A 24398-nucleotide genomic window follows, 5' to 3' on the forward strand; every position below is an offset into this window, starting at 1 on the left:
GCCCAAGGTCACCCAGTCATGTCTAAGACAGGACTAGAACTCACCATCTCCTGGTGATTGGCCCAAGGTCACCCAGTCAACTTTCATGTCTAAGACAGGACTAGAACTTACTAGAACTCCTTCTCTGCAGATCCCTCTTGACAGCTGGAAGAGAATGCAAAATACAGAATCTCTCTATATGGAGATTCTCAATCATTCAGGTCATGGTTGTCCCAAAGGTGCTTTTCAAAAGGCAACTGGCCTTTCTTGATTTTTTTTCCCCTTAAAAATGTTTTGGATCCAAGAACTGAAGAAGTTTCTTGGATGAGAAGTGAAAGTCCAGTTGCCTTTTGAAAAGCACCTTTGGGACTATAAAATCTCTCCGTCTGTTCTTCCTTTTGTGTAACATAGGACTTTTATGTTATAGAGCTCCCGGAAAAGTTCTACTCAGTGTAGTAGCGGGCATCTTAGTTTCCTACTGAATACTTTTGCTGCAAAATGTTAGATCTTTCAAAGAAAGGCAGCGGTTCTCTAAATTGTTATTCCCCCCCCCCTCTTCATTGTTTTGGTGCATTCAAGTCAATGTTGACTCCTGGCAACTGTCTGGAGGACTTTGCAGTTTTCTTGTCAAGATTTCAGAAGGCATTTTGTTCTTACCTCCTTTCTAGGGCTGAGAGAGATTGACTGGCCCAAGGTCATCCTGCTGGCTTTATGCCTAAGGCTTACATTCTCCTGGTTTCTAGCTTGGTGCCTAATTCATAAATATGATCTAATGACATTCTCCCTGACCTCACATCCCACCTATCCATTATCTTCCAAAGCTTTGGCCTTTAAGGACAGGGAGTCCTTGACCTACAACTGTTCATTTAGTTCATTTACAACGGGTTTTAAAAAGTGACTTATGACCTTTTGTCACACTTATGACCATTGCAGCATCCCTGCAGTCCTGTGATCAAAATTCAGACACTTGGTAACTGGCTCATATTTGCAGTCATCTCCTCCAGTCATAAGGGATGCAGTGGCTCAGTGGGTTAGGACACTGAGCTTCTTGATCAGATGGTTGGCAGTTTGGCGGGTCGAATCCCGAATGCCGCGTAGCAGAATGAGCGCCTGTTACTCGTCCCAGCTTCTGCCAACCTAGCAGTTCGAAAGCATGTAAAAATGCAAGTAGAAAAATAGGGACCACTACGGTGGGAAGGTAACAGCGTTCGGTGCGCCTTTGGCACCTAGTCATGCCGGCCACATGACCACGGAGACGTCCTCGGACAAGCGCTGGCTCTTCGGCTTTGAAACGGAGATGAGCACCGGCCCCTAGAGTCAGAAACGACTAGCACACATGTGCAGGGGAACCTTTACCTTTACCTTACCTCCAGTCATGTGATCTCCTTTTGCAACCTACTGACAAGCCAAGTGTCAATGCAATGAATGTCGGAACCATGACACCAAGTCAATGGGGAAGTCAGATTTATTTATTTTATTTTATTTATTTTATTTCCATTTATATCCCGCCCTTCTCAGAAGACTCAGGGCGACTTACAAGCTTAGCAGTAGCCTTCATTCTATATGTATATGCCTGCTTATTAGGGCTTTCACACACCCCCAGCGGCATTATTACAAAGTCAGCTTAATTGCCCCCAACAATCTGGGTCCTCATTTTACCTACCTCGGAAGGATGGAAGGCTGAGTCAACCTTGAGCCTGGTGGGATGCGAACCTGCACTAATTGCAGGCAGCTGGTGTTACTTAAGGAGGCATTAGCCCACTGCTCCACCAAGGCTCTGATTTACTTAACAACCAGGTTACTAATTTAACAAATCTGATGGCTCCCTTAACAACTGTGGCAAGAAAGATGGTCAAATGGGGCAAAATCCATTTAACAAATGTCTCACTTAGCAACAAAAATTTTCAACTCAGTTGTGGTCATGTGTTGAGGACTATTTGTATGTGCCTCTCTTTGAAAAATAAATATCTTTTTTTTTTTTTGGCAAAAAAGTCACGAATCTGTTTTGTTTATGAAAAGGGGGAGAGAGGAGAAACCCATGAACTCTACCATACTGAGGAAGCTGGCAAAATGAATTAAGTTTCCTTGGCAACTGCTTTTGAAGTACTTGACCTTGGAGGGGAAAAAATAGCAAAAAATAAATTGGCCTGACTGATTCTAAACACTCCAAACCTTATTATTGTATGCAATTAGTGTCCCAATTCTCTGTTTCACACAAGCATAAATGCCGTGCCAAAGGACTTACTTACGAGCAAGCAGCATTTAGCATTTAGGGCAATCAAGTGTTTCCTTGTAGTAATCTTCATCAAGTAAAAATTTATTTATTTATTTATTTATTTATTTATTTATTTATTTATTTATTTATTTATTTATTTATTTATTTATTTATTTATTTGGTTTATATACCGCCCTATTCCCAAAGGACTCAGGGCAGTTTACAAGGCAAAATTTAAAAACAATCCGATATAAAATTAAAATAAATTAAATTAAGTCTAGCCACAAAAATTAAATCACAATTTAAAAACATTAAACCCCTCAGTCTAGAGCAGAGAGCTCAAAGAGCCAGGTTTTTAGGTCCCGGCGAAATGAACGAAGGTCGGGGGCAGTCCGGAGTTCCGTTGGCAGTTGATTCCATAGGTCAGGCCCGCCCACAGAGAACGCCCTCCCCCTGTGGATCGCCCGTCGGCAATCCTTGACCGGCGGTACCCTGAGGAGGCCCTCCCTGTGGGAGTGCAAAGGACGATGGGAAATTGACGCTGGCAGCAGGTGCTCCCTTAGATAATCCGGGCCCATGCCATTTAGGGCTTTATAGGTCATCACCAGCACCTTGAATCTCACCCGGAGGGCAACTGGAAGCCAATGCAGCTCGCGGAGAAGAGGTGTTACATGGGAGTATCGGGAGACTCCCATCACAACTCACGCGGCTGCATTTTGCACCAGCTGAAGCCTCCGAGTGGTCCTCAGGGGCAGCCCCATGTAGAGAGCATTGCAGTAGTCTAGCTAGGAGGTCACGAGCGCATGGGTGACTGTGCATAGGGCATCTCGGTCCAGATAGGGCCGTAACTGGCGCACCAGGCGAATCTGGGCAAAAGCCCCCCTGGCCACGGCTCCTATATGATCTTCCAAACTGAGCCGTGAATCCAGGAGGACACCCAAGTTGCGGGCCCTATCAACGGGGGTAACACCTCACCCCCCATAGTTAACGATGGAAAAGATCGGTTAGTCTGAGATGTCGGTATGCACAGCCACTCAGTCTTGGCAGGATTGAGACGAAGCCTGTTTCTCCCCATCCAAACCCGGACCACTTCCAGGCAATGGGACATCACGTCAAGGGCATCACTGGGTTGGTTCGGGGTGGAAAGAAAAAGCTGGGTATCATCAGCATACTGATGATACCCCACCCCGAAACCACGAATGAGCTAACCCAGCGGCTTCATATAGATGTTGAACAAGAGGGGAGAGAGGACCGACCCCTGAGGAACTCCACAAACGAGAGGCCTCGGGGCGGACCTCTGCCCTCCCATCAACACTGACTGCGAGCGGCCCAGGAGGTAGGAGGAGAACCACTGTAAAACAGTGCCCCCCACTCCCAACCCCCTGAGACGCCACAGTAGGATACCATGGTCGATGGTATCAAAAGCCTCTGAGAGGTCTAATAGGACTCGGACAGAGGAACAACCCCTGTCCCGAGCCCGGCAGAGATCATTCACCAGCACAACCAATGCCGTCTCCGTGCTGTACCCAGTCCTGAAGCCCGATTGGTATGGGTCCAGATAATCAGTTTCCTCCAGGAACAGAGGGAGCTGAAGTGCCACCACGCTCTCAACCACCTTTGCAAAATAGCTGGGTCCAGGGCAGGCTTCTTGAGGAGGGGCCTCACCACCGCCTCCTTCAAGGCGGCAGGGAAGGTACCCTCCCTCAAGGAAGCAGTTATTACTGCCTGGAACCAGCCTCGTGTCTCCTCCCGGGCTGCATATACCAGCCAGGAGGGGCACGGGTCCAATAAACACGTGGCGGAACTCAGTCTCCTCATGATCCTGTCCACCTCATCTGGGGTCACAGGATCGAATTCACTCCAGGTAACATTCTCTAGACCGCTCGATTCCTCCCCGTCAGTCTCTGCCCAGTCAGAATCCAAACCGGCTCGAATCTGAGCAATTTTGACCAGGAATGTTTTTTACAATCATTACTGAATTACTAAATGGTATCCTAATACATCTTATGCAATATTCATGACTATAATGGTGGGAATTCAGCTTTATGAGATGAATCAACCCTGTACTAAGCAGGATATAGTTTCTCCTGGGTCATCGCTCTTTCACTTTCAATAATGTACAGGTTGTTTTGTTTTTTTGCTGAAGGTCAAATAAAGCTGGAAGAATGCCTTGTGAAGGTTTGCTGTCTCCTCTTTAATTAAACATGGTTTACTGAATAATGAACAGACAACATGCTCATGTTAAATCCAAGCAAAATACATGTGCAATGAAAAGAAGGACTGGGGTGTGTGTGTGACATAATAGCAGTATTCCAATATCTCAGGGGCTGCCCCAAAGAAGAGGGAGTCAAGCTATTCTCCAAAGCATCTGAAGGCAGGACAAGAAGCAATGGATGGAAACTAGTCAAGGAGAGAAGCAACCTAGAACTAAGGAGAAACTTCCTGACGGTTAGAACAACTAACCAGTGGAACAATCTGCCTCCAGAAGCGGTGAATGCTCCAACACTGGAAGTTTTTAAGAAGACATTGGATAGGCATTTGTCTGAAATGGTATAGGGTTCAAGAGGTTGCTGGGTTTTAAAAATCTTCTTAACTGCTTTAAACGTGATGCATCGTTCATGAACTTGGGGTCTGGGTACTTCTATAATGATCTTCCTGAGTAAATCCATGGACAGTACGGATGCAATCAGGAAATGCAGCAGGATAATTTCAGTCCTCTGGAAACTTATGCACACCCAGCCCTGTACATGGTCAAACTATAGCTTAGCACAGTGTTTATGGAGTGTCTAGAAAAAGATTGTCAAAAAGGGCTATGAATGCTTTACAGTACTCTGAAAAATTTTAGGATTACATGCAAAACAGTTTAAAAGTAGTTAGGAAAGGAAGCAAAAACAGCTTCAAATATTTTGGATTCCTACAATTATTTTCAAATACATTGTAATTGGGTAAGTTCATACAGCAGCCTTAGTCGAAACTCATGGTATTTTGTTACTTTATATCATTACTTTATAAACAAAAGAGGTGGATTCCTACAACATACTAAACCGTGACCAAGCAAAGCATGTGATGTATGATCCAAGCTATTTAAAATCTGTCTGGGCTCAAATCTGTTGCCCTGTGGGAAGTCAGCCTCCCAGAGAAGGAAATATTAAAAGGGCGGAAAAATATATTTCCTCAAAGGATCTTAAAGAGGCATAAAAGCCTGCCCAGTTTTTTCTTAATATCCCCAAGTCTCCTTCCCCCAAGCAGAAACCAGCTCTGTAGATAGTTGAAGCTAGAAGATTAGGAAGACAAAGACACCTAAAATCTACATACCCCACCCAAACTCTAAGACAGGACATAATAGGATTAACCCACAGATGCCAAAGGACACACCCAGACTCAGGTCAGAATACATGACACAGGAAATGCAAAGCCTCAAACAGGAACAGGAAACAACTCCAAACAAAAGCCCCAGAGGGTATAAAAACCCGCTCCCTACATGTGCTCTCTCTCTCTCTCTCCTCTTCCAGAGTCATCTTTCTGTCTGGCTCTCCTCTTCAATAAACTGCAACCTTCTTTCTAAAGCAGTCGCCATGTTGTTTGTTCCCGGCTTGGACTGAACCATGATGAAGACTTTTCCTTCAACAACCCTTAATTCTTAACAACCATTCCTTCATCTTTCGGAACCACAAACTGATTGAGTAGAATGGATCAATAAATTAAGGCTACCTCATCTCTGCTGCAAAATCCAGATGATTGTTAGACGGCAGCAAAGAGTTTCTTAAGCAAACAAAAAGTTTAATTGTTTGCTACCATTTAGTGGTGATTCAAAGTTTTGCAGCCCTCATTTGGCAAACTAAATGCATTTCTTTGAAAAGTTGAGTTCACTTGCTGTACTGCTGGGCAGTACTAGGAAGTAATAGGTGCCACTTTCATTTTTGGGCAAACTTGGGAAATCTATAAACAGATAGTAAATTGCATGATACATTTCTGCTGCTGAAACAAAGTTCATTTGGCTTTAACGTGGGACCACTTATAATTATAACATGATCAGGATAATTGCATTAATAACTATAAGTGTAACAACAACATGTTGCCCGTGTTGCGGTGAAGATCCTAGAGATGATTATTCTGCAGTCTGTCCCAACTGCAAGTCCTGTAAAGAGGCAGAGTTTGCAAAGGCAAATCTCTACGTTTTGGCCATTCCAATAAATCAGACAGAATCTATAGCACAGGGGTCTTCAAACTTAGCCCTTTTATGACTCATGGACTTCAACTCCTAGAATTCCTCAGCCAGGCATGCTGGCTAAGGAATTCTGGGAGATGAAGTCCATGAGTCATAAAAGGGCTAAGTTTGAAGACCCCTGCTGTAGCATGTTTTCCTAATAACAAATTTTATTGAAAAGCACAAGTTTTGTGTTAGTGGGAATGTGCTACCATTCTTCTGGTTTTTGCATTGTAATCTACTAAGGTTCTTATTCTATGATGTTTTCTTCCAGTAAAAACTGAAGTCCACTCTCCTTCCTTCAGTTTTTCATATTTACCAGGTAGTCTTTGACTTACAACCATTCATTTAAGGGCCATTCAACGTTACACTGGCACTGAACAAAGTAATTTATGACTGTTTTTCACACTTATGACCGTTGCAGCATCCCTATGATCGTGTGATCAAAATTCACTTGCCAACTGGCCGATATTTATGATGGTTGCAATGTCATGTGATCCCCTTTGCAAGCTTCTGAGAAGCAACCTCAATGGGGAAGCCAGATTCACTTAGCAACCGTGTTACCAACTTAACAACTGCAGCGATTTGCTTAAGTACTGTGGCAAGAAAGATTATAAAGTGGGGCAAAACTCACTTAACAACTGTGTTGCTTAGCCATGGAAAATTTTCGGCTCGGCTGTGGTCATAAATTGAGGACTACCTGTATTGAGAAGCAGAAAAACTATCAAACAGAAGTGAGTGGGACCCTGGTTGATAAGGAATGTGTGTCAATTCTCTTATTTCAAAAGACACCAACTCCCTTGGCTGTGCGTTTCTTTTTGCAGTGTAGGTTGAGGGTTGTAGGCCTCCCTCTGAATCCTGTGAATTGGCCTCTTACAAAAACAGATGAAAAGTTTTCATTGTTCTCCTCCTTTGCTCCCCATGTGGTTTCTTTTGTTTTTCCCCCCCTCTTTCCTGGATTTCAGAAGAAAGGAAAACCCAGATCCCTGGGGCGAGAAGAGGATATGGCAGAAGAGAACAGTATGTTAAAACAGGAACGACACTTAGCAAAAAATCACCATTGCATCCTGATGGCTGAAAGAGCCACTAAGGGGAAAAGGCAGCCTCTACTCTACTGGGTTTTGTTGTTAAATGGTAGGCCAACGGCTTTTGCTGGTTGGTGGTTCGCTACAGAAAATACCTAACAGCATGACCAGGAAATCTTTAGCGTTTCAAAAGACCCAGAATATGTGAGAGCAGGACATGTGAAAGCAGGACAAGAAGCAACGGATGGAAACTAGTCAAGGAGAGAAGCAACCTAGAACTAAGGAGAAACTTCCTGACAGTTAGAACAATTAACCAGTGGAACAACCTGCCTCCAGAAGCTGTGAATGCTCCAACACTGGAAGTTTTTAAGAAGAGACTGGCCAGCCATTTGCCTGCAATGGAATAGGGTTTCCTCCCTGAGCAGGGGGTTGGACTAGGTGACCTCCAAGGTCCCTTCCAACTACTTCTTCTTCTTCTTCTTCTTCTTCTTCTTCTTCTTCTTCTTCTTCTTCTTCTTCTTCTTCTTCTTCTTCTTCTTCTTCTTCTTATTATTATTATTATTATTATTATTATTATTATTATTATTATTAAGACAGAAGTCTTGAATTTTTGCAACAAACTTGGAAGCTCTCAAATGGTCTTTATTTATTTGTTTCGTTGAAAGAAAAGTCTTCATCTGGGTCAGCTGCCCCAGAACATTTCTGTCTGCTTCTGCAGCTAAATAAACAAGAACCTTCTTTCTAACGCAGTCTCCATTTTGTTTATTCCCGGCTTGGAATGGATCTTCGGCTGACCCTAATGAAGGTTATATCCAGATTTTATTATTTTTATAAGTAATTCAAGACCGTGAACGTATCCAAGACCTTTTACTCCTCCTAATTTCCCCATAGCAACAATCCATGAGGTGGGGTTCGGCTGAGAGACAGTGATTGACCCAAAGTCACCCAGCCAGCTTTCATGGCTAAAGTGAGACTAGAAGTCTTAGTTTCCTGGTGATTGGCCCAGAGTCACATAACTGGCTTTCATGCCTATGGCAAGATAAGCTTGGTGCCTTAACCACTAAGCCAAGCTGATTCTCTTTTGCTGACCACACTAACTTCTAGTTAAGCTGATCTATTGCTCATGCTATTCATAAGAATCTAGTCAACTAACAGTCAGTGCTAAATTGGTGCTAGATAGGAGTTAATGGAATTCAAGAGGGGGCTGGACTGCTTGTGGGAACATAAGGGCTCTGGGCTGATGTCTCGCTTGACTCCACCCACAGTCTCTGCCTGTCCTCTTCCTACATCAAAATATTAAAAAGAGCAGAAAGGTTGCATAATAGTTGTATATGCTAAAAAAAAAGTTCAATAGCTCTGACTCAACATCCAGAGAATTCTTCCTGCATGACTAAGAATCTATATCGATATACAGGTAGTCTCGACTTGTGAATTTTGATCACGACCATGGGGATGCTGCAATGGACGTAAGTGTGAAAAATGGTCATAAGTCACTTTTTCAATGCTGTAACTTCGAATGGTCACTAGACAAACTGTGGTAAGTTGAGGATATCTGCACTCCTTCTATAATGTCTACCGAAAGTGACCATTGATGCTACTTCTTCTTTTGCCATTTCTATGGACTATCTTTATTTCTAGCCTCTTTCAACTTCCCTAGAAAACAAACAGCATGGTGATATTTCATAGTCTTCTGCAAAACATAAATATGCATTCAAGCAAAACAGAAGCAAGAACTATTTCAAAACCACTGCTGACATAAACATTGCACTTTGGACAGAATTGCAGCCCACTGCATCAGGATCAAAAAAAGAGAATAAATGCTAACTGCCAATGCAGGTCTCTTTTTCTCTTCTCTTTAGCTTGGAATTAGACTGGATACCTGTCAAATAAGAGGATCATGTAAACTGGGACACATAGCCACTTTTCGATGCAAAAGTCTGCCCGTAGGCAAAATAAACAGCTGTGGAGCTATTCGTAATCACAGTGGGCATCTGTTCCTCAAGGAATCTTTAATCAATTATAAATTACTTTTACAGAAATAATCGGCTTAGCTCATAAATGCTCAAAACTGCCCAAGTAGCGTTGCCTACCGATCGTGAAAAAGCTAAGCAGGATTTGAACTGATTGGTATGGAGACCACTAGGAAAGAACAAAACAAATCCAAGAAGAAAAGAAAGGCATGTCACTGTTTTATGATTGCCAAGAAGACACCACCACCCCCAGGATTCAAGAGAGATTTTATTCAAGTTTATTGGTGTTTTTTGAACTAACCTATTATTTATCCTCTAGATCAGGGGTCCCCAACCCCCGGTCTGGGGACTGGTACTGGGCTGCGGCATGCCAGCAACTGATCCGCACAAACAAGCAAAGCCCCATCTGTGGGATGCAGGCAGTACACAAAACCACACACTCTCCAGTTCGCAGAAAAACCTTTCTCCACAGAACCAGTCCCTGGTGCCCAAAAGGTTCATACCTCTGATCTAGATCAGAGGTAGGCAACTTTGGCTCTTCTATGACTTGTGGACTTCAATACCCAGAATTCCTGAACCAGCTGACTCAGGAATTCTGGGAGTTGAAGCCCACAAGTCATAAAAGAGCCAAGGTTGCATACCCCTGCTCTAGATCAAGCCTTTTCAACCAGTGGTACATTGGCATCTGGCGGGTGGTATGCGACCATCCTAGAAAAGTGGTAGCGGAGGAGGGGAACGGCAGCACCGCACAAGCCTGAGCGAGAGATGGCTGGAGCTGCAGGGCTGTCAGGGTTCAGCTAAAACACCAGGATCAATGCTTCTTCGGGGCTGTCAGGGCTCAGTGGAAGCGCCGATCAGCTGCAATGTTGCAGCATCTCCAGGGTCTTGTGATTTACATTCAGATGCTTGGCAACTGATTCATATTTATGATGGTCACAGTGTCCCAGGCATGCTGGCTGAGGAATTCTGGGAATTGAAGTCCACAAGTCATAAAAGGGCCAAGTTTGAAGACCCCTGCTTTAAGTCTTTCTTGTCATAGAATTTGCTGGAGAAAACATGACAAGCAGAATCAAAATTTTGTAGGAGAGAGAGAGAGGGAGAATCCAACTAGTCCTGGTCTTACAACCATTCATTTAGTGACTCTTCAAAGTTACAACAGCACTGAAAAAAGTGACTTATGACCATTTTTTACACTTACGACTGTTGCAGCATCCCCCGTGGTCACGTGATCCAAATTCAGACAATTGGCAACTGGGTTCACATTTATGAGTGTTGCAGTGTCCCGGGGTCATGTGATCCCCTTTTGTGACTTTCTGACAAGCAAAGTCAATGGGAAAGCCAGATTCACTTAACAACTGCGTCACTAACTTAACAAGTGCGGTTATTCACTTAACAACTGTGACAAGAAAGTTGTGTCACTTAGCAATAGAAATTTTGGGCTCAGTCAGGGGCGTAAGTTGATCTTTGTCTGTGATGGTTAGGTTTGGAGACTGATTCTATAGCATTGTGGTTAGTTAAAATATTAACTTGGGTTGGGAAATCTAACTTCCAAATTAGATTTGTCTCAGGACTACCTATAAACGTCTCAGCATCAATGCTCGGATGTGGAATGCAAGTGAAAAAAAATCATTACTGATAGACAGGATAAAGGAAGAGAAAGCAAAAAAAAATAAAAGCCTACAAAAGTATTTACAAGGAGACAAGAATGTAATGTCAGTGCACTGTCCAAGTATTTTATTTATTACGCCTTTATGGCCTGTGAACAGAAATCCTTTCGGCTATTATGGAAACAGCTGGCCAACTAAATATATTGTTATATCTCCCCTTGAGACATCTGGCTTTCATCTAGTTTCTGTGCAACTAACTTAAGGAAATATGTGGTTATTAGTCAGAACGTAAAGCTACTATAATGGGTCGTACAGATGACACCAGCGGGATATTACACAACCAACTACTGCCTTAATTTGAAATAAGACATCTGATGTTTGTGGTTTGGGTTCTGTGAATGGCTCTTGAAGCATGCAAGCCCTTGAAAAAGGTCAAGAAGAGGAAGAGGACTATAAACTGGAATGAAGGAGAAGAGTTTACAGTGAGAACAATTAATCGGTGGAAACGCTTGAGCAGGGGGTTGGACTAGAAGACCTCCAAGGTCCCTTCCAGTTCTATTCCGAATTTGAAATTTGAAATTTCTGTTATAGTCCATCGGAAGGAGTTCATTATCCAAGCGTTGCATTCAGGACAGTGCTTGATGCATGGATGCACTGGGGAATTCAGAGGGTCCAACCAGGAGAATCCAGAATGCATGGTAGTACAGGGTGAGATGCAGGAGAGAAGAGAATTAAACCAACAGGATAACATGTCCATGAGAATAAATTCAAATCCAGAATGGAAGGCTTTCGTTTCAGTGGGGAGCTAGGATAGAAACAAGTCTAACAAATGTAAGAGTATGTAGAGCAGGGGTCTTCAAACTTGGCCCTTTTATGACTTGTGGACTTCAACTCCCAGAATTCCTCAGCCAGCATGCCTGGCTGAGGAATTCTGGGAGTTGAAGTCCACAAGTCATAAAAGGGCCAAGTTTGAAGACCCCTGATGTAGAGTTTGTAGGCTGTTGTGGTTGACACGCCAGGAGCCGTTGTGGGGGTTGTTGATTTTATTTACAGGTTGTCCTTGTTTAGTGACTGCTTGCAGTTACAATGATGATGGAAAAAATAACCTTCCAACCAAGCTTTTGCAGGTCTGTAAAGCAAAGGAAAGTTGAAGTAAGATTGTAAGCGCAGTTGTGGTTCCACTTAGCGACTGCTTCACTTCTTAGCCAACTTATCAGTCCCAGTTGTGGTTGTTAAATAAGGACTACCCGTATTCTGCTCTTACTGATTATTATGGTTAGATGCTAAGGGGCCACATAAGGTTCTAAATAAATAAATAAATTTCACTCCAAAGGCTTGGAACAAAGGAGTACCTGCCTGGAGTTTGGGGGGGGGGGGGGAAGGTGACTCTTTTAAATGAGAATGTTTAAAAGTATTCCCAGACAAAAATAAATTAATCCTGAAGAGATTAAGGCCTGTTCACATGGAGAGAAAATGTCTCTCTCCTTCTCTCCCAGTATACACTGTATAACAGTCTGTGTGTGTGTGTGTGTGTGTGTGTGTGTGTGTGTGTGTGTAGTGTTGAACATGGGATTCTGTTTTCTTTTCTCCTGGAAGGCAAATTATCATGCATATATGTATGATGTGCATGTATATTGTTATTATTATTTTTAATCCCATTTATATCCCGCCCTTCTCCGAAGACTCAGGGCGGCTTAGAATTTAAAGCACAAACCAATGTGCTTAGCAGTAGCCTTCATTCTATGTATCTGCCTGCTTATTAGGGCTTTCGCCCCCCCCCCAAGCGGCATTATTACAAAGTCAGCTTATTGCCCCCAACAATCTGGGTCCTCATTTTACCTACCTCGGAAGGATGGAAGGCTGAGTCAACCTTGATTATTATTATTATTATTATTATGCTAATGTATTTATTGCCTTCATCCCCTCTATGGGAGCTCATGATGATATTCAAGAAGTTCTCCTTTCACCTCCTTCAATCAACTTAACAGTGGGCTCTGAGACAAATCTAATTTGGAAGTTAGATTTCCCAACCCAAGTTAATATTTTAACTAACCACAATGCTATAGAGTCAGTCTCCAAAACAAACCATCACAGACAAACATCAACCTCAGCTCTAATAGAAGAACTGAAGAAACCTCAGATTTAGGAAATAAATCATTTAGGAACACGTCAAGACATGCGACTGGCTTGCTTACCTGCCGAACTCAATTGGTTACAGTGCTTAGATATTGAATAAGGTTCAAATTCCCATTCAACTATGAAACTCAGTGAAAGGCTTGGGGTGTTATCCCTCAGCCTAATTTATTACATCCCTTGGGCTAACCTCAGATGTTTTGTGTCTTGGGTAATAAAATAGCTTGTGTTTTAGTTTGTATTGTGCAATCCAGACATTGTGGTTTGAGGGAGTCAGGATTATGAAGCTGGGTGAATGGACCTCAGAGCTTTCTGTAACCATATTTACAACTGGGCTTGATGTTTGTTTATTTGTGTCAGATGCATCACAGTTAAAATAAAGCATACTCTGTGACATAAAAGGTAAAATATAAGATTAAAATGCACACAAGTTAAGCAGATTTTTCCCATAATATAGCAACATCAATTGTCAGATCTGCCATCAAACTGCTTCAGCCCTGCTTCACTTCGGTTTGATGGCAAATTGCCATAAAATGTGGGGAGGGGGAGGGGGATTGGGAAGATAGGAAGAGGGGGGGAATGACAGGAACCAGAGGCACTATGGAGAGACAGTGATTGAGAAATCAAAGGACAGTAGCCTGGGAATGGAATGTGGAACACCGATCCAAAAAGGTGCCAAAATGTGGAGTTGTTACCCAAACACCTAAACTGAACCTTATTGGATATCACCAAGAGGACCAAGGGGGGAGAAAGGAAAATTACCGGGGATAATATAGGGACGCAGTGGCTCAGTGGGTTAGGACTCTGAGCTTGTCGATCAGAAGGTCGGCAGTTTGGCAGGTCGAATCCCAAGTGCCGCGTAACAGAGTGAGCGCCTGTTACTCGTCCCAGCTTCTGTCAACCTAGCAGTTCGAAAGCACGTAAAAATGCAAGTAGAAAAATAGGGACCACTACAGTGGGAAGGTAACAGCGTTCCGTGCGCCTTTGGCGTCTAGTCATGCCGGCCACATGACCACGGAGACGTCCTCGGACAAACACTGGCTCTTTGGCTTTGAAACGGAGATGAGCACCAGCCCCTAGAGTCAAAAACAACTAGCACACGTGTGCAGGGGAACCTTTACCTTTACCTTTAAATGGGAAATCCTTTGCTACGCTGTAATTGCTTGCCTTTAGTAAAAGTATATCTTTCACTACAAATGGAGTTGAGGGTCTTTCTTTCCTGTGGGCCTAAACTGGGACACACTTGACATTGTGTTCTGTCCTCAAGTGTGCACTGGGCAACACACAAACACTAGCAACTATATGTCACCACAATCGCAAGGGCAGAGAGAGAGCCCCATTTGTTCTGATGAAAATCACTATAGACTTTTCTAGAATGGAGTGATTTTAAGATGGTATGGGCACTTGATCAAATCCGTACCATTTTTTATGTTTAAAGAAAGGTGAGGCCTTAATTGCTCATGAGTACCTGCCACGTTCCCTTTTTTTCCACACTCCTTTCACATTGCCCTGGGCTTGTGACTTTGGAACCCGGCAACGGTCATAAAGACGAAGCAGTTGCCAAGCATCTGAATTTTGATCACATGATCATGGAGATGCTGCAGAGGTCATAACGGAAAAATGGTCATAAGTCACATTTTTCAGTGCCGTTGTCACTTTGAACAGTCACTAATTGAACTGTTGTAACTTGTGGACTGTTGTAACAATCTCTTGAGCTCCCCAAAGAAATGAGCGATATACCTGCAATAAACTTCTAAAAGATTAGACGCAGACATGTCAAACACAAGGCCCGGGGGCCGGATGTGGCCCGCGAAGTGGTTTCATGCGGCCCACGAAGCCATCCTGGAAACAGTGAGGGAACGGCCCCCACTGCCTTGGCCCTGGCCCAGAGACCCTCCTCTTGCCAGAGACCCTCAGATCTGTCCCACTCCCGCCCAGGCCCCCATAGGCACCCTTGATGCGAATGATGTAGAGCTGGCCATGCCCACCCAGTAGGCCATACGCACTCTAGCCACGCCCACCCAGTAGTCCACACCCACCCAGGCCACACCCACCCGGCCCCCTGAGGGCAACCGCAATGCTGATGTGGCCCTCAATGAAATTGAGTTTGACACCCCTGGATTAGAGGAATTCACCATAGGAAATTGCTACCAGTTAACTACAAAGTAGAAGTCTGGATTCAGAAACATTTTATGATGAAGCATCATTTCCAGGAAGGCAGTTCTGCTCTTCATCCATAAGAAAAAAAAGAAAGAAAAAGTAACTGCATGAACTAACTGACCCTCCACTGGCTTTTCAATCTATCTGGCCTGGACTGAGGGGGTTTTTAGTTTTTAGTTTTAACATTGTTTTATTGTTGGGCTATTATTAATTTAATTCTTTTTAATTCTATTTTTAATCTTAATTTATATTGTCTTTTAAATATTGCCCGGTAAACCACCCTGAGTCCTTTGGGAATAGGACGGTATAGAAAACTAATAATAAAATAAAATAAAATAAATAAATAAATAAATAAATTATCAAGTACATAAACCAACTGAAACTGAAGACAATGTGAGATGGCTACAAGGAAGAAGTCTGGAATTAAAAATAGGAACCGCTTAAAAGACAGGACTTTTTCAAAAAAAAATAAAATGCTTCTTCTTCTTCTTCTTCTTCCTTTTTTTGCTGTTTTGCCAAAAAAAAAGGTTTAAGCACCCCATTTTCCCAGAAGAGGTTCAATAGAGCCACTGCCAGCTTTTTTTTTATTAAGAGCAGTCAGGGTTACCTCAGGTTTTTTTTTAAAATCCAATATCTGTTGTCAATAATACCCCTTTTAGGCCCAACACAAGCGGCCCAATCTAGTCAATCAGCATGAAGAGTTCTTTTTCTTCTTCAGATGTTCTTATAAAAACAAGGGCAGTTTAAAAAGGATGGAAATACCCTCCCTGTTGCGAAAAAGGCTCATCTTTCCACCAAAAGCTCTGCTGTTTGGAATTTATAGGCCAATTTCATTCTTCAGCCAGGCAGATAGCCGATTTTTTTTTAAAAAAAGTCTTTTGGTCTGAAAAGCGTGAAAGGAATTGGGTTATTCCCCTAAGGGAAGAATTAATCAAACCATGTATGGTGATGTAGAGATTGGACAGTTGTATGGTCACCCTTAAGATCAGGGATGTCCAAACTTGGCAACTTTAAGACTTGTGGACTTCAATTCCCAGAATTCCCCAGCCAGTCATGAAAACCCCAAATCCACAATCTCAGAAAATTAGAATATTACATGCAATCAATAAAACAAGGAGTGTACATAAAACAATATTGGACCTCTGAAAAGTATAAGCATGCATATGTACTCAGTACTTGGTTTGTGCCCCTTTTGCAGCAATTACTGCCTCAATGCGGCATGGCACGGAATCTATCAGCCTGTGGCACTGCTGAGGTGTTATGGAAGACCAGGATGCTTCAATAGCGGCCTTCAGCTCTTCTGCATTGTTCGGTCTCATGTCTCTCATCTTTCTCTTGGCAATGCCCCATAGATTCTCTATGGGGTTCAGGTCAGGCGACTTTGCTGGCCAATCAAGCACAGTAACCCCACGGTCACTGAACCAGGTTTTGGTGCTTTTGGCAGTGTGGACAGGTGCCGAGTCCTGCTGGAAAATGAAATCAGCATCCCCATAAAGCTCGTCTGCGGAAGGAAGCATGAAGTGCTCCAAAATCTCCTGGTAGACGGCTGTGTTGACCCTGGACTTAATGAAGCACAGTGGACCAACACCAGCAGATGACATGGCTCCCCAAATCAACACAGACTGTGGAAACTTCACACTGGACTTCAAGCATCTTGCAGTGTGTGCCTCTCCTTTCTTCCTCCAGACTCTGGGTCCTTGGTTTCCAAATGAGATGCAAAAGATGCTCTCATCAGAAAAGAGGACTTTGGACCACTGAGCAACAGACCAGGTCTGTTTTTCTTTAGCCCAGGTAAGACGCTTCTGACGTTGTTTGTTGTTCAGGAGCGGCTTGACAAGAGGAATACGACATTTGAAGCCCATGTCCAGGATCCGTCTGTGTGTGGTGGCTCTTGATGCACTGACTCCAGCCTCAGTCCACTTCTTGTGAAAGTCCCCAACACTTTTGAATGGCCTTTTCCTGATAATCCTCTCCAGGCTGTGGTCATCTCTGCTGCTTGTGCACCTTTTTCTTACACACTTTTCCCTTCCACATAACCTTCTATTAATGTGCTTTGATACAGCACTTTGGGAACATCCAACTTCTTTTGCAATTACCTTTTGAGGCTTTCCCTCCTTATGGAGGGTGTCAATGATGGTTTTCTGCACAACTGTCAGGTCAGCAGTCTTCCCTGTGATTGTGATTCCTACTGAACCAGACTGAGAGACCATTTAAAGGCTCAGGAACCCTTTGCAGGTGTTATGGCTTAATTAGCTGATTAGAGTGGGACACTTTGAGCCTAGAATATTGCACCTTTTCACAATATTCTAATTTTCTGAGAATGTGGATTTGGGGTTTTCATGAGCTGTAAGCCATAATCATCACAATTACGACAAGTCACGGCTTGAACTATCTTGCTTTGCGTGTAATGAGTCTATCTCATATATTAGTTTCCCCTTTTACGTTGCCTTACTGAAATAAATGAACTTTTGCACGATATTCTAATTTTTCGAGTTTCACCTGTATGTTATTAGTATGTATGGTTTTTAACGGAAGTAGAAAAGAGGACATTTAAATCATGTGTCATACTTTGGACTTTCATGTGTTGACACAAGGTAGAGAGAGATTCAGCCAACTGCTAACAATCGGCTTACAGTAATTAAAATACCTTTCCACCAGTTACCTTAAGGAGCTCAAATAAAACCCTTCCTAGCCTGAATTCACACAATGCACAACAAAGCTAAAGATTGGCTTTGCTTGTTCTAGGCTGGGTCATGTAAGCTCAGCCAGCCCCTTTGGTTTGCAAACCAAGATTCTTGGTATAGTTTGTTGCTGAACTCAGCCAGGTAGGACATATTGAACAAATATGGTTAAATAAAATGTACTGAGAGCAATATATCAGTTGGGTCCTTGTCTTAAGGCAGGGGTGTCAAACTCAATTTCATTGAGGGCCGTATCAGCATTGCGGTTGCCCTCAGGGGGCCGGGTGGGTATGGCCAGGATGGGCATGGCCTACTGGGTGGGCGTGGCTAGAGTGCGTATGGCCTACTGGGTGGGCGTGGCCAGCTCTACATCGTCCACATCAAGGGTGCCTATGGGGGCCTGGGCAGGAGTGGGACAGATCTGAGGGTCTCTGGCAAGAGGAGGGTCTCTGGGTCAGGGCCAAGGCAGTGGGGGCCGTTCCCTCACCATTTCCAGGATGGCTTCGTGGGCCGCATGAAACCACTTCGCGGGCCGGATCCAGCCCCCGGGCCTTGTGTTTGACATGTCTGTCTTAAGGGAACCCACATAGTGTGCATTACACTACTTGATTGTGAGCCTGTTTTTATCAATTGCAAACGCATTCTTCCCACAGTAGGACGTGTATGTACTATAAGTATGAGGTGGTCTCTGAGCTTGTTTTTTTTTTCTTTCTGGCAGACGCTTCACTATCCAAACTAGGTAACGTCAGTGCTACTGACTGCGGAATAGCACGGATGATTGGGTAATGAAAGATCTGCAAGGGGGGAAAAAAAAGCACCAAGGACCCCCTCATTTCAATCCTGAGCTATAAATATTCCCCTTTATCGACACTGTATGTGTAAGTGTATTTTCTATTCTTCATTGGTCAAGACTCAGCCTTCCATCCTTCCGAGGTAGGTAAAATGAGGACCCAGATTGTTGGGGGCAATTAAGCTGACTTTGTAATAATGCCGCTTGGGTGTGTGTGTGAAAGCCCTTATAAGCAGGCATATACATAGAATGAAGGCTACTGCTAAGCTTGTAAGCCGCCCTGAGTCTTCGGAGAAGGGCGGGATATAAATGGAATGAAAATAAATAAATAAATAAAATAAATCTTTTTGAAGCCACCGACCGCAGTGTTGTGACCGACATAGAAACATGACCGCTACCCAAGTTAAAGAAAACCAATATAACATTTGATCACTAAATTAAACGAAAGCGTCCCAGGAGACCTGATCATTGGAAAGAGCTCTTGGAACAACAACAAAAAAAAAGCACCGCAGAGACAGGCAGGTGAGCGGGCGGGTGTGTGTGTGTCTGGTGTGTGTGTGTGTGTCTGTCTCTCTCTCTCTCCCAGTTGCGCACTTGGCAAGGCCTCCACGAGTGCTGGAGACGTAGTCCCCGCATCTCTCCCGTTCACACGTGCCCGGCAACCGCAGTCCCCAGAGCCTGCCCAGCGTCCCTCTCTGGCCAGGCGGGGCGGCGGGGAAGGACTGCGGCGGGGGGCTGCGCGGGGAGCCTCGGCCAAGAGGGGGAGGTCGGTCCTGCCCGCCGCGCCCCCCCCCCCCAGTCCCTGCTTCCCTCCAGCTCTTGCCGGCGGCCCGGAGGTTTTCTCTTGCGTCGTCAGGATGTCCCCACCCCCGCCCGCACCCCTTCCTATCAGGATCCATCCGTCCCACGCCCCTTTTGGGGTGTGTTTCCCCCCCCCACCCCCCACCCCTTATTTTCCCCTTGCGAGCATCGGAGGGAGAGAAGCAGGCAGGCGCTCTTTTGTCTCTGACCCCGGAGAGGCCGGCCAGACAGGGCGGGCAGGTCCCCGCAGCAACGCGGCGCGGCCAGGTGGTCCTTGGGCTGCTGCGATCGTCGCCCCTTCTCTTCTTCTTCCACCTCCTCCTCCTCCTCCTCCTCGCGGGCTAGTCCATCGGGTCGGTCCCAGGCTCTCGACAGGTGGGTAGGTCGGATGCTCGCTTTCCACCGGGCTTCCCTTTCCTCCCCCCCCTCCGGTGCATCTGTAACCTCCGCGTCCCCTCCCTCCCTGCCCCGCTCCAGGGCGCAGCAATTGCGCTCCTTCCTGCCGCCTGGACCAAGCTACCCGGGCAGTTGCCATCCAGTCCCGGTCCTGTGGTGGCCCCAGCAACTCTGAATATTGGGGGATACCGTGTGCTTAACCCCCCCTGCCTCTATACACACACACACACACACACACACACACACACACACACGCCTCCCCCCCCCCCCCGCGCCGCTGCCCGCACTTTCTCCCTCTTGCAGGCACCGCCAAGATCTGGGTGCAGTCCCGAAGGATTGGCCGCTGGTGTTTGCAAAGGAGGATGGTTTGACTTGATTTCTCCCCGTTTCCTTGTCTTAGACAACCCTTGTCCTTCTTCCCTGGATTTCCTGCTGCCTTTCTGCTGCCTCTTCAACCCCTCTCCACCAACCTGGAAGGGTGGGGTGGGGGGAGGAAGAAGGGGAAACAGCAAATCATCCACTTGGGGAGGCATGCGGCAGTTTATCTGACTGCAAGCTGCAGTCCTTTGCTCTCTCTTCCTTGGAGGGTGGGGGTGGGGGTAACCCCTGATGAAGCCGGTATCAGATGGTGCTATTAATATTTTTTTTTCTCCTCCCCAAGCCTAGCTCTCTGTGCTAAAAGCTTGCTTTCCTGCATCATTCAAGCATAGCCACTTTTTGCAAGGCTTCACCTGCCCTGGAGTGAGGCCATCCTCTGAGTAACCTCATTTGCTTGCGTTTTTCCCCCAGTGTGTTCCTCACTGCAGCCCAGTAAAAACCTCAGAGCTGTCTCCTTTATCCCAGTCTTTAGAAGCAAACTGTTTTTTTTTGGGGGGGGGAGATGCCCCTTACTTTAGATATTTCCATCCTGCAGCCATTAATGAAAATCGATCTTGGAAAGCCTTAGTGGTGTGGATGGTGGTGATAAAGACGATTTCTTTCTTTCTGGCGTGTGTCGCAGGCAGCCGAAGGACACTCCAGAGCCATGTGCTTGCTATTGTTTCAACCATAGTGAAGTGCCCTGGAGTGTGAGAGATGGGTGTGCGCGAGTGTGCAAAAAAAGTGGGAATAGTATTGTGCAGTGGGCCTGAAAAAGAGGAAAGAGCATCTTTTAATTCAGGTTAATTTTGTTCTTAGAAACAACTGGCAAAGGAATAGGGCGGTTTAGATGCCACCATTGGAATGGGGGCTGGGTATTGTCCTTCCCCATGTTTGACTGTCAATCAAGTTCCAAAGCTACAATCAAGCGTCCTCCAGAGAATCTAAGGGGGGGGGGGGTTGCACAGAACTTTGCTCCTTAAAAGGATGTGATGTGAAACTATTCTTGGGTTCCTTCCACCAGCTTTCCAAATGCTGGCAACATCCAGATGTGCTGGGACGGCAGCTCCCAGAATTCCTAACTGGTATGGCCATTGCTAAGAATTCTGAGAGATCACGTCCACACATCTGGAGGGGGGGAACAGAGCCTTGGTGGAGCAGTGGGCTAATGCCTCCTTAAGTAACACCAGCTGCCTGCAATTAGTGCAGGTTCGCATCCCACCAGGCTCAAGGTTGACTCAGCCTTCCATCCTTCCGAGGTAGGTAAAATGAGGACCCAGATCGTTGGGGGCAATAAGCTGACTTTGTAAAAATGCCGCTTGGGTGTGTGTGTGAAAGCCCTAATAAGCAGGCATATACATAGAATGAAGGCTACTGCTAAGCTTGTAAGCCGCCCTGAGTCTTCGGAGAAGGGCGGGATATAAATGGAATTAAAATAAAATAAAAATAAAATAAACAGGGCTAGGGCAGGCTGTCATGGGTTAGGGCACTTGAGACTTCTAGGTGTGCGTCAGCAATCAAATCCTGGCCTGTCCATCTCAGTCCAGCAGATTGGGCAAGTTGTGGATCCTATCAGTTAAAGAATGTTGGTAGGCAGGGAGCCTTCTCTGCTGTACGCCCTGCTCTGTGGAACACCCTCCCTTCAGAGATGAGAGTGATCCCAACCCTAAAAACTGCAAAAACCTGGGTCTGTGTTCAAGTCTGGAATTCTGAAAGTATTAAAGAGCCCTGCCTATTTGGTTTACTGTTAAATCGGATGCTGTATATATCTTATTTTGTACTGTTTTTTATTGGTTTTAAATGTCTCTGGTGGTGCGGTGGTTAGAATGCAGTGTTGCAGGCTGACTTTGCCCACTGCCAGGAGTCCAGTCCTGATGGGCTGGGTCGAATCATCCTTCTATGGTTCCGAGGTCAGTAAAATGAGGACCCAGATTGTTTTGGGGGGGGGAGCAATGTGCTGACACTGTAGATCTCTTAGAGAGGGCTGTAAAGCACTGTGGAGCGGTATGTAAGTCTAAGTGCCCTTGCTCTTGTTATTCAGAATTATAAGCTGGCCAGAGTCATTCAGTTGAGATGGGGGAACGAACAAACAAACAAACAAGGGGCTTGCACATTATAAAGAGGGACTCAGGATAAAAAGAGGGGTGGAAAAGAAGGAAGGGATTAAAGGAAAAACACTGTTGCTGCAATTGCCGTTTAAGCATACGGAAACAGCTTTGCAGAAAAATCGGGAGAATATTTCTGTGCTTATAAGTATGCATCTCCGTTTGTCCACTTTATTATGTTTCAGCTTGCAGTACTGGACACAAGGAAGGATTTCTCTTGCCCACACCCTTTCTTTGTTCTCTGTGGAATTGGAATTTTTTTTTTAAAAAAAATAGGGATACGTGGAATAAATTTAGCATAGTATGCTGGCTTTCTCTTTGGGGTAAATAAATATTGTTGTCTTACCTAAGGCTGTACTGTACGTACTTTTTAAAATTCATAATTTGTGCTTGGAATATGGGTTGGAGTTCCAAACCTTATGTCTTTTCCAAGGTTGCCTTTTGATTTATACCCTAACAATAGCTAAGATGATGAAGGATTTTCAACTGTATTTTTTGTAGAAAATGGGACACCTGGGGTGACAGTGGTTTCATTCTAGTTCATCTCCAAACTCTTTGATAAATTTAAAGAGAGAAAAAGAAAAGGAGAAATTGCCATAGATTTGTACCTACTATCTGAGCAAAAGGAAGATGAGAAGGGTGGGGGGGGGGAGAGAAAGAAAGAGAGAAAATTGAAAAGAGAAAGAGAGAAAGAGTAATCTTGCAAAAACGTGAATGTTCTGAGGAGGCAGAACATTGTGTTGGGCCAAAGATTGAGACTACATCTATGTCCACCTGTTTGTGACTGAATATATAGTCACTAATGAGTAATTGAGGGTTGGATCATCACAAACGCCAGAGCACAATCTTTTCATATCTTCAATCCCGTTTTGTTCCACTTGTACAGAATAACAGAGTTGGAAGGGACCTCGTAGGTCATCTAGTCCAACTCCGTGCTCAAGCAGGAGACCCTATGCCCATGATGGCAAACCTATGGCACACGTGGTGGCACTCAGAGCCCTCTCTGTGGGCACACGAGCCGTCGCCCCAGTAATAGGCCTTCAGCTGGGTTTTATAAAACCTTTTCGCTTTAGACCTCTGCCGCTGTATGCAAAAAAAACCCACAGTTCAATCAATTTCAACTTCTCGCTGAAAAAAAAAAAAAGATCTCGCAAAGTTGGAATTGATTCATTGAACTTTTTAGCCCCACCCAGTCTGCCGTTACCACTGCGGCCATGCCCACCTAATCGGCCACACCCACCCAATCGCCAGGCCTACCCAATTCGCCACGCCCACCTGGCACCCGACAATACATGTGGGTTTTGGGCACTCGCCATCACTAGCCTATGCCATTTCTGACAAATGGCTGTCCATTTTCTTCTTGAAAGCTTCCAGTGATGAAGCACCCACAACTTCTGGAGGCAAACTGTTCCATTGGTTGATTGTTCTCACTGTCAGGAAATTTCTCCTTATTTCCAGGTTGAATCTCTCCTCGATCAGTTTCCATCTGTTATTCCATGTCTGGCCTTCGGGTGCTTTGGAAAATAGGTTGACCCCCTCCTCTCTGTGGGAGCCCCTCAAATATTGGAAGACTGCTATCATGTCACCCCTGGTCCTTTTCTTCACTAGGCTAGCTGTGTCCACTTCTTGCAAGGACATGCCCAGTTGTGTGTCTTTATACCTGCAAATACCGATCATCAGAGGCTGCTCCTAGAAGGCATGTACATCATTTTGACTTTGCACACAGTTCCTGGCAGGGGAATGTTTAAAACCCTGTGAAGGCCCTGTCTCTAATGAACTGATGCAGTGCCAGGTGAAGTTGCAATTTCAAATTTGTGATCCAGTTTAAAAAACAAAAACAAAATCCAGCGAGCTGCTGCTGGCTACATTCATGAAGGATTCAGTGAAACAGCATGAATAAAGCGGGAATGAGCATCCTATATCTATCCAATCATTTTGTTCTGTGTCTCCCACAGTGCATTGCTGTGGACAG

The 24398-nt window shown here is 44.8% G+C and overlaps 1 protein-coding gene across 3 annotated transcripts in view; it reads left to right on the forward strand.

Annotated features, from left to right (window-relative positions):
* The first annotated feature begins 19750 nt into the window (after positions 1-19750).
* Positions 19751-24398, forward strand: part of TMEM150C (transmembrane protein 150C) — a 40580-nt gene continuing 35932 nt past the window's right edge. For 2 of the 3 annotated variants that reach the window (XM_083367574.1, XM_083367576.1), the window contains exon 1: positions 19760-19943. The gene's annotated coding sequence lies outside the window, so the exon portion shown is untranslated. Of the gene's footprint in view, positions 19944-24398 lie in introns of all 3 variants that reach the window. The other variant, XM_083367575.1, reaches the window with a different exon arrangement.

Source organism: Vipera ursinii, assembly GCF_947247035.1.
Source record: "Vipera ursinii genome assembly, chromosome: 7".
Lineage (NCBI taxonomy): Eukaryota > Metazoa > Chordata > Lepidosauria > Squamata > Viperidae > Vipera > Vipera ursinii.